We start from the raw sequence: 10,093 nt of genomic DNA on the forward strand, positions 1-10,093 counted from the left end.
TTTTTAATACTAATTTAACACTAATGATTTTCAAATTCAACACAGGGCATACTCAAACATATATTTTCCACCACCACACATCAAATTTAATCCACAATTTACATTAAATTCGATCAATTCAAATTCCACAAAATCCACGCCAAGTTGAATCATCAATCACCATAAATTTCCACAAAATTCAAACATAACTCATGCCAAATTAATTTTCACAAAACAACACCTCAAACACATCAAATTTAATTTCCTCAAAACACACATAAATGAATTAAATTCCTTTTTCATAAAATCGCACATCGATTTCACCACATTCCAACTTCACAAATACACATCTAGCACCCTATATGCAAGCTAAAATTTGGAAGGAGCCCTTACCTTAACGGTAGCTTTAACAAGCGATTACGGCCCTGCGATTAATTCCGATAAAATCTCCGCTCGCGTCGTTGCTTCCATAGTTGACTCACTAGCACTGTAGCAGGGAGATGAGCAACTTTCCCTTCTATCACTTCTCGAAACGAAGATCGAATGTCGAAGAAAAGTGGAGGTTTGTGTTTGACGGTTTTGAAAACCCCTAACACCATTTTTCTTTGTTTTCGAATCAAAGAAGAAGAAGAAGAAAGCTAAGAGCTCTTTTCTTTCTCACCCACCAAGCCTTGAGTTTCTTTTCTCGAAGCAAAAGAAAGAAAACGAAAAAGAAGGGAGAAGGAAGAAAGATGGGGTAATTCGCGAGGCAGGGAGAGAATGCTTCTATTTCCTTTCTTTTCCTTAGCCTTGTTTTCATATATGTATATACTTCTAACTTATTAATTATATATATATATATACTAAATAAAACAAATATCTAAATAAATATCTAGATATTTTTATAAAAATCATTATTTCACCCCCCAACTCACATCACTTCTTAAACCATTTTTTTAGGAAAATATCTACTCTCGCCGCAATTTAATCGACAGATGAATTTTTCCGAAAAGCGATGCATCTCAGAAATTTTTTCTTTCAACAAAAGATTCACAGTAGATAGATAAATTTATTTCTCGACAAATAATTTTAATCGGGGCTCCAAAAAGATATTTTTGACATTAGACTCACAAAATATCAATAACTTGGCTAAAAAACATCAGAATTCAATACCAAAATACACCAAAATACATAAATTAGAATTTAAAACTATGGGTCTTATAGCAACTTCCTGCCATCCTCTGCCTAAAGTTGCTCAAGTTTTTTAGAAGAAGCAAAAAAAGGTTGTCAAGACTTTCTGTGTCGAAGAGGACAAGAAGCAAAAAATGCGAATGGGGATGCAAAACTCATTATAAGGAAGAAATATAAGGTAATCTCCAATTTTGAGCTAACTACTTCTTGTGCTATTTTTGGTAATACGAACAACCAGAACCTTTCACTCCCTCTACCCAAAATTCAAACTTCACTTTTCATCCTTCTGATCCTGCACCTTTAACCTTAGTTGATTGTGACTCTGACATCTTTTGATGAGATGTTTGAGGAACCCTTAGCAAAGCACTTTGCCACCATCCAACATAGAACACATATCCTCCTTCTCAAGACCACCACTCGAAATTTGGCACCACCAGTAGTTGAAACAAACGCTCTACTATGGTCTCCCAACTCTACCATTCCACAAACACCTACCCTTTACACTAGTGTATTTGACCCTACCATATCAAGACTTGTGAATCCCATTCACCTAAAAGCTTAGACATCAGCTATAATCCTCATTAACTTAGTCTCTGATACAACATCAAAAGACACCACTACAAGAAAAACTGTTATTACCTACGGGAAATTTTATCTTTACCCACGGACTGTCCATAGGTAACGTAAACTTACCCACGGATTACCCACAGACACGAGTTCCTAGCTAAATCGCTCGTAGGAAAATATTTACCGACGGACAAGCCGTGGGACACACTTACTTAGGGATTGTCCGTGGGTAATATGACCCACAGCGTCTCCGTGGGTAACGTTACTCATAGATTTGCCGTAGAAAAATAATAGATAGTTAGCGACGGAAAGGTCGTAAGTTACATTACCCACGGACCATCCGTGACAAAGTCTACTATTTTATATTTGATATTGATAATTTTATCCATTAATTGTCCGTGGGTAATGAAAAAATGATTTTAATTCTATTTTTGTTTTTTTACAGTTTCCTGTATTTTTAAAATATATTTAAAATTAATTGTAAGCATATTAAACATCATTGTCAAAACAAAGTGAAATATTATGTAAATAGTGTTTTCAAATTACACATTCTGACTTCCATAAGTCTCAAAATAAAGACAATTGTTACTGCCATAAGTTTCAAAATACACATAACGACACTAGTGTACGAAATAATGCCTACAAGTCTAAACAAAATAAGTAGTCATAACTACTATACGAAACTAAAACTAAAACCAGTATTACTCCTCGTCGTCATCATCGTTAGACTCATCCTCGTCATAATCTGGATGACCACGACGACATAGCTAGTAGGGTTAGCAAAAAGAAGCTCATTCCAAGTGTCTTGAAGTCCAGATAAACACCAATGTATACAATCGGCATAGCTAGTAGGGTTAGCTAATTGCTCTCGAGTCAGCGGATTCCAATGCTTCTTGTAGATTGAAGTATGCGCATCTTTGCGGAGCCTCGAAAGTTGAGTAATGTTGAGAAATGTTATGGGCACTTTAGATTTTTTGAACTCTTCTCCAATCACTTGCATTATACTTTTGAGTGAATTAGAGTCCCAATATGAGGAATCCTCAATTGGTGTTGTTTCATTGTAGCAGTTCCCTCCTGGTTCTCCTCCCCACTCTATGCTCCTGCCAAAATAATGTAGTACTTTAACTATATGCATGATGTATTCCCATATACTAAACTATTATTTTGTTAGAATAAAATAATGAAGCTCATGTATAGTATTGGAATATTGCTTTTATTGGTTACATATGTTTGTTGTCATTCAATTTGAATCAAGATCCTTTAACTCCTTTAACCCTTAGTTCAAACCTGTTGAACTATCCAACCCCCAGCCCTGATCGAAACATAGTTATCGTACTAAATTGTAGCTTATAAAAAACCAAAAAAAATTGTGATGGATTATACTAAACTTGCCTTCCTTGAGAAGGTGACATGCTAGTGAAGAAGACTCTAGTCTTGTTAGGTTTCATGTTCATTCTCACCCATCTAACCACACTTTTCATAGCCATGCGATAGGCTTCCACTGTTGACATCTCAACAATCTCTTTTGCTTCATCTTTAAATGAGCCAAGCCTAAAAATTTCAGTAGACATTACATTAGGTGTTATTATTATACAAAGTGGCCATTTGCATAAGAAATGAGCAAACAATTATTTAAATAGATTGGAAGAACATACAATATCTTCATCTTGGAGCCAGTTATCCACCAAATATAGGTGTTGAATACCACAATGTATGCGCCTTTCAATAGCGGTCGTGCTTACTGATCGAACCCTTTCTGACAATCCTATCAGTTACCCGATGAATGACAGTGTTATCGGAGTTTGATTCAAGAAGAAAAGGTGCCCAATAGAACTCAATTGTTGCATTTTATTCCTAATTAAAAGCAAGAATATGAACAATATATGACATAATAATATTGCAGCTGAAATTATTGTGAATTGCATTAAGCTAAGAATAACTAAACCTTGGCTGTGAAGACAGTGAGTGAATGAAAGGTTTCCATGGATTTGGCATGTTGGGGAATGAGTTGATGGAGAAGGCATATCAAAGAGACATACTGACCCCGATTAATGGAGTCGCCGACAAACATCATCCTCTTCCCACGAAGCGATTCTAACATTAAACAGGCATTGAATCTGTTGCATTGGTAAAAAGATGCGTATTATATTTGGATTACATCAAGAAATCTATGACTACTATGAGCTTTCAAGTTTCAATTCACTAGATTGAGTTTTGTATGGTATAGTGTTGCAAATCATGAATTTGTAAGAAATAATTTATTTGATTTTCTCATCAGCAGCATATACCTTTTAATTCAAATATTCTTAATTTAGGCATATACATTCAGGATCCAAACATAAATCTAAGTTAAGTTATAATCAACCCAACAAAACTAGCACTTTCTATAAGAGTATAACTTCAAGGAAAAGGAAAAACTAATGAGCATATAAACATCCCCAATCATATTATTGAACACTTCACATCTATCACATGTGCCAAATATAAAAAAGAGTATTTGTTAAACCTTTACATTTATTTGCAACTACTAACTACTATTCCAAAGGGACCAAATAACGTAACTACTAAAATTTATTAAAATTAACAAAAAGCTTATAATTTTAATATTCCTTCAAGATTATTCTCTCTCCATCTATATAAGCACATTTCATTGCTATTGCACCTCATAAACATTCCAAAGTTGTTAAAAAAATGGGAAGTATTATGAGAGAAAAAGTGAAGCTTCTTGTAGCATTACTTGTTCTTCAGTTCTGTTTTGCAGGATTTCACATAGTCTCTAGACTTGCACTAAACATTGGTGTCAGCCAAGTTGTTTATCCTGTTTATAGAAACTTAATTGCTTTGCTTTTGTTGAGTCCACTTGCTTAATCAGCACCTTTACATATCTGGTTGTTTATTTTGAAACAGATTTTAATCCAATCTAGTGTTAATCCAATCTGTGTACATTAAAGGCTCCAAATCTGGTTGTTTATTTTGAAACAGATTTTAATCCAATCTAGTGTTAATCCAATCTGTGTACATTAAAGGCTCCAAATCTGGTTGTTTATTTTGAAACAGATTTTAATCCAATCTAGTGTTAATCCAATCTGTGTACATTAAAGGCTCCAAATCTGGTTGTTTATTTTGAAACAGATTTTAATCCAATCTAGTGTTAATCCAATCTGTGTACATTAAAGGCTCCAAATCTGGTTGTTTATTTTGAAACAGATATAATCACACCCTTACATGACCACTTTATGCCTATGTTTTGAAAATAGAACCGAATGATTTGGGAGCCTGTCAGAACCGGCTGATTTGGGAGCAAAAATATCCAAGCAAACAATATCCAAGCAAAACAAAATCAGATTCCAAGCAAAACAAAATCAGAATCAAAGCAAAATAAAAACGGTACCGGCAGAGAGGGCGAACGGCGTTGATTTGAAGTGGCAGAGAGGGCGAACACGAACGACAGAGATGGCAGAGAGGGAGAACACGAACGGCGAACGGCGAACACGAACGGCGTTGAAGGGCGAACACGAACATGAACGTTGAAGGGCGAACACGAACGTTGATGGGCGAACACGAACGTTGAAGGGCGAACGGCAGAGAGGGCGAACGTTGAGAACACGAACGTTGAAGGACGAACGGCGAACACGAACGTTTGAACGACGTTGAAGGGCGAACGACGTTGAAGGGCGAACGACGTTGAAGGGCGAACGGTGTTGAAGGGTTTGCGAAGGGTTTGAGAATGGTTTTGTTTGCTTACTGAACTCGTTGAAGGGTAATTGCTTACTGAACTCAAAATTGTTGAAGGGTTTTGTTTGTGAACGCCTTAACTTTTTTTTTAAAAAAAAACAAACTAATATACAAAATTATATTTTCAATTTACCCACGGATATTACCTACGGATAATCAGTGGTAACAAAAAATACGATTAAATTTTGGCAACTTCAAGTTGAGTTTCTTTTTTTTTTTTTAATGTTACCCACGGAGTTTTTATTTTACCTACGTACAAACCGTGGAAACCAATTAAAAAAAAATTAAATTATTTAATAACAAATTTACCCACGGTTTTTCTATAGATATTATATAATTTATCCACTAACTGACATCCGTGGGTAATTTTCCGTAGGTATATGACTCTTTTCTTGTAGTGCACATCTTCTCCACCTTCACCCCCTATTCACTTTGAACCTATCATCTCCACCATCACACTAGACCTCATTTACTTCACCCACTCCATTCCGTCTGGCTTTCCTAACCTAGAGACATTCATTATTTCTCTTCATCATGTAATATAAATGGTCAAAGTTTGGACCCTAATAGTGTTTCCAACCAGTGGAACAAGGTCCTCTCATTTGTCACCAACTGGATAAAGAACAACATGGATCATGGAATGTAGTTGGCCTCCCAAAATGTTGTTGCCTTTAGACAAAGAAATGAGATCCTCTATCTATGGGTCCTTTAGCTTCAAAAATCCTAGAACAATCAGTCCAAAAAAGCTCATCAAAGCTAAGTCAAAAGGCTCATCAAAGGAAGACCCATTTCCATGTAGTAGTGTTCATCTGGAACTCCCAATGGTTGCTCCATTTGCACCATTGTTGTTCACTATGCTCATTCTAAAAATTGAGATACCCTCATTGGGTCCTCCTACTAATGCTACTCTAAGATCTATATCATCAGCCTCTGGAAGTCAATATGCCACTCCTTCTAGCCTCGTATTCGATCGTTCCTAGTATGTCTAAAACGAAGACTTTGATCACTTAGAAGCTAAGGCTGATGCGTTCATGGCACAACCACAAAAAATCAGGAGAACATTCAGACTACCCTTAGTTCCTTGTATTTTCTTCTATTTGGCTTTGTGTATCTTTTCCTTTGTTGTACTTTTGTTGGCTACTCTACTCCTTTTGTTTGTTGACAAAAGAAGGAGAACATTTTGAACATTTTAAATGCATGAATATTTCAAGATCTTTTTAAATTCAATTACTAATGCTTTATAACTATCTTCTTTGAATATCTCTTTTCACTCTTACATATATTAACGGGGAGCCTTGATATGATATTCTATGTTGTTTCTTACTCCAGTAAAATTAAAAATTGTTCACAAAAAAAAAAAAAATTGTCATCATCAAAATGGGGGATAACAACATTACTTTGTGGGAACAATTTAAAACACAAATGTTCAGCTTTAGTGTGCAGTCTTCAGAATACGTTATTCCTTTAGTGTGCAAGTAATGCTCTTATTACTTTGCCTCTACAATTACAATAAGCATAAGATTATTCTTCCTCTGATAAGTGAACACTATAATAATAGTCAACACTATTAAAATAGTCAACGCTCTAAGGAAGATAAATCTTTTGTGAGTCCTCTAAAAACCACCATGGAGGTCTATGCGACATAATTTGATCCCAATATCCTCTACTCATATTGTCTCCATATCTATATTCACAAAATCAATGGTGAATCAATCTCAAAAGAAATGATACGGAACCTCATGATACATATTGTTTCTTCCAATCAAAACAACGAATAGAAACCTTAGCAATCTCTATAAAAGAATGTGAAAATGTCCTTGAAAATTACAAGAAACAACGCACCCCAATAAGCAATTTACAATCGTCTCTACACTATTTCTCTTTACCTTTTATCTTGTATAGGTGCTGAGAATTTTTTTTTTTTTTTGAGAATACAACATTGTCAGCACCCTCTTGTGAGAATTAATCAGAAAATCCTTAAACCTTATTTTGTAACTTATACCAGTAGCGGTTGCATCCCTCAACAAATTGAAAGCACTAAGCTAAAAGGTTGAGAAGACTTGAACACAATCAGTTTCACTAGTAGGTGTTTAATGGAAGTGTAATTCAAATGATGAATTTAGTGGATTAAATCCTTCAGGTTGAAGGCATTGGACATAGCTACCAAGTTGGTGGTGAACCATGATACATTGGTTGTGTTGTTCTGTTTATTTTCTTTGTTTTCATCACTTTACTTTAGCCTTATTAAAATAGTTTTAAAATAAAACATAATTCAAACCCTCATTTCTTGTGTTTCTCGTTCTACAAATTGTTCCTAGCTTATATTTTTTGTTAAAACCTAAGTTTTAATTTATTTCTTTTCCTTTCCTATTTAAACTTCTTTTCGCTCCTATGTTTTGATTTTTTTTTTAAAAAGAAACCACCTTGTTCTCATCACCCCATATCCTTTTTCATCTAAAAGTTTTAAACTTGAAAAACCAATTCAATCTCTGGTACATTATTGAGTCTTTATATTCCTAAATGATCCTCTTCTTATATTGTACTCTTTGAAAGAATTTAAGATCTTCATAAAACATGGACTTCTCAACCTTAGTATTGAAAAGTTCAGAAATCTTAAATTCATTACACATGTGAACTACAATCAACAAGATTGATTAAACAAGGAGATTCACAAAATGCATTCAAAGATTCACTTTGTGCAAACGCTGGATTAGTGTTTTCTTCTCCTACTAAAGACTTGTGCCTCACTTTGTCTGATTCCTTTTGTAGTGTGAGAAAAGCATTGAAAGACTTGTGCCTCACTCTGTCTGATTCCTTTTGTAGTGAGAGAAAGGCATTGAAAGACTTGTGCCTCACTCTATCTGATTCCTTTTGTATTGTATGAACAGTCTAGAAGTAATAACGATGATGGTTGGAGCACCTATAATCTTATCAAAGATTTGTATCTTTAAAAGATTATATCTCCAATTCAATATTCAAATAAAATTCCACCAGACAACACAAATACAATTAAAGAAAATGGAAAACTAAATCATCTCATTTTCTTTAGTAATGTCAGATGAGTCATAAGGTAAGCTCCATAATACGAAAACTTCTTCTTTACACTACTAGATGAAAGTTGAAAGAAGTAAGACACTTACTAAAGGTGTAAATATAGAGTATTTTCTGTTAGTTTCTTTAAAAATATTTTATTTAAATTAATTATCTCCTTTTCCATCCACAACTCCCAATTTTCCTCCACTCATCGTCTCGAGCTTTTAAATTTTTTCATGTGTAGTAAAGTGTCAAAGTCTTTGTGATGTTTTTTGTCTCATTTTTTGTCTTTCATCATGCTCTCATCATTCCTTTTTCGTTTTTTAAATTATTTATTTTCTTTTCTCAAAAGATATGGCTATTTATGAATTTGATCGAGTTGAAGATATCACAAAAGTGGTTGAAGAAGATCTTTAGTATTGTCCTAATTTGTTATAGAGGTTGTTAAGTGATGCTGAGAAACAGTTATACTCGGTATTAAAGATGTACAATTTAAAAGTGAGCAATTAATGGCGTTATAAAAGCTTCACAAACTTACTAACCTTTCTATAAGATAAGTTTCCAGAGGATAATGGAACGTACAAGGCCAATTGACATAAGAAGTGGGAATGAATGGTTAGAGGTACTTATCCACTAGGTATTAGGTTTGCTTTCCCACAAAAGACAAAAGCTCGCTAATTCCACTAGGTGGATGGGGGGCGAGAAGGTCGTGATTAACAGTGCTAGTAACGGTAAAAGTTGGGCTCTTACAATAACAATACAAACAAGTGAGAACAATTATCCCATAACTGTATTTGTTAAGTGTGTAGATTAAGTTAGAAGACAAAGATTTATATTAATGACTATCAATTTTAAGGTAGCAATTATGAGTAAATTAGAGATAATAATTTAAGTGTTTTTAACACATAATATTATCACCTAATAAATAAGTAATATGTAGCATTGTAACAAGCATTTGATAAATCTACATTCTGAGTTGAAGCATTAAAGAAAAAGGAAATGCAAGTGAATAATTGACCATCTGATCACAAAGTAAAAGAACGCTACGAAAGTTACGACCTTCATTGATCCTCTAACTTAAGATCAAAGAAGAAATCTTCGATTGAAGCATCCGTTAAGTCAAACTCTTGAGCCCATAACTTTGAAGAAGTCAACATCTCTGCATCCTCTGGTGACTAGAAAAGATAGACAAAGAATTCAAGGCAATGCCCTAAAGAATCTGATTAAATTGTGTTAACTCTATTAAACATGTTTCGACGTGCCTTTGCTGAATTTGATTACAAGCTCATTATGATGAATCTGCATCTTATAAATCTGGGAAACTAGTAGACCATATGGTCAAGACCACATACAATATTGACAAAGTCAACACTTTGATAAAGTCAACATTTTGATAAGAAGTCAACATTCCAACATCCTCTGCTCATCAAAGTGGACTAATCCTTTAACTGAAGAAGCGCATGATATCCTTTATTAGTGTAATCCTTTGAGATCTTTTTTCCAAAATCGAGATATGCTGAGTTAACTATGAAGATATATATATATATGGAAATGTCTTAAATAATTGATTTTCCTTAAATATTAATTCAAGATCTTCAATGATAAAATA

The sequence above is a fragment of the Cicer arietinum genome, chromosome 3, assembly GCF_000331145.2.
Source record: "Cicer arietinum cultivar CDC Frontier isolate Library 1 chromosome 3, Cicar.CDCFrontier_v2.0, whole genome shotgun sequence".
NCBI lineage: Eukaryota > Viridiplantae > Streptophyta > Magnoliopsida > Fabales > Fabaceae > Cicer > Cicer arietinum.